This window comes from Arachis duranensis, chromosome 2, assembly GCF_000817695.3.
Source record: "Arachis duranensis cultivar V14167 chromosome 2, aradu.V14167.gnm2.J7QH, whole genome shotgun sequence".
Taxonomy (NCBI): Eukaryota; Viridiplantae; Streptophyta; class Magnoliopsida; order Fabales; family Fabaceae; genus Arachis; species Arachis duranensis.
In genome coordinates this window covers 87921489-87922680 of record NC_029773.3, presented here as the reverse complement: position 1 = coordinate 87922680, position 1192 = coordinate 87921489, and the positions used below count along the sequence as shown (strand labels likewise).

The following is a 1192-nucleotide window of genomic DNA, read 5'->3' as shown; positions in this document are numbered from 1 at the left end:
AAATCATGACAAAAAAAAAAAAAAGATGTGATATAAATATGCAATGGACCTATTACCTTACTCCTTAAATATCATCAGCAATCAACTGCAGTTCTACATTTTTTCTTCTCCAGATGCGTCACCTTTTCATATATGTTCTTGAATTTCACCACAATCCGAAGTTTCTGCACTGCAAAACCTCATTCGTATAACAAACTTTTTGTTAAAGAACTTGAAACCTTCGACACCTTTATATATGTGTGTGCGCGCCTGCGTGATTAGTGATGTTTTATAATTTTGATTATTTTTTTTCGTATATTTGATTGATAAGAAAAACAAGATAAGAAACATAATAAGCCATAAACGTTTAAAAACAGCTAACTTCAATCAAATTGAAGCTCGAACAAATCTTGATAAGGCTAAAAATTAAAGAAACAAACCTATTTTTGTCTAAATAAAGTTCGATTGGGATGACCACGAATTAAGCAACTGGCGCGAGAAGAGATGAATGAACTTAGATGCAAAAGAAGTTTGCTCCCTTAACAAGAGATTGCAAAATGTTTAGTATTCATAAGCTGCTACTATGTGATATTGTGATCAGTTATGGATGGAAAATGAGCTCGTGTCACAAATAAATGGCGAAACACCACTAGCCATCTGGTCCCTTGGCATCATTTTAAAGAAAAAGAAAAAGAAAAAGAAAAAAATTATATTCTATATACATTGAAAAAGGTTAGCAGGAATCAACATATTTTATTAATATTAATTAACAATATTTTATTTTTATATTATTATAATTTAAAATTTAAAATTTAGTATTTAATAAATATTAATTAAAAATAATAAAATTTTGTTAGTTATGTAGTATATTACACATAAAAAATGCTTTTAAAATTTGATGAGAATAAGTTTTATTGTATTGTCATTAAATAAGTTAATATTATATGAATTAATATATTTAAAACAAGAATGTTTAAATGGTTGAGAATTTTATTGAAGACTGAGGAGTGATTAACGAATATGATTTAATTTAAGTTTGTTCCATTTTGTTCTATCTTAATTCGTTTCACATTTTAGTTATATTGAGACTTATGAATTTAAAAAAAAATTAAAAACTTAAATTTTGTAGTTTATAAGTAAAATTTTTAATTAATAATATTAATATCTGTTCTTAATATCAATATTAGCTAAACATTCAATATGATATACTATT

At 25.2% G+C, this 1192-nt stretch overlaps 1 protein-coding gene across 1 annotated transcript in view; it reads right to left on the bottom strand.

Annotated features, from left to right (window-relative positions):
- Positions 1-102, bottom strand: part of LOC107475814 (probable disease resistance protein At4g27220) — a 19899-nt gene extending 19797 nt beyond the window's left edge. The window contains exon 1 of the mRNA XM_021136548.2: positions 57-102. The gene's annotated coding sequence lies outside the window, so the exon portion shown is untranslated. The remainder of the gene's footprint in view (positions 1-56) is intronic.
- Positions 103-1192: the final 1090 nt, after the last annotated feature.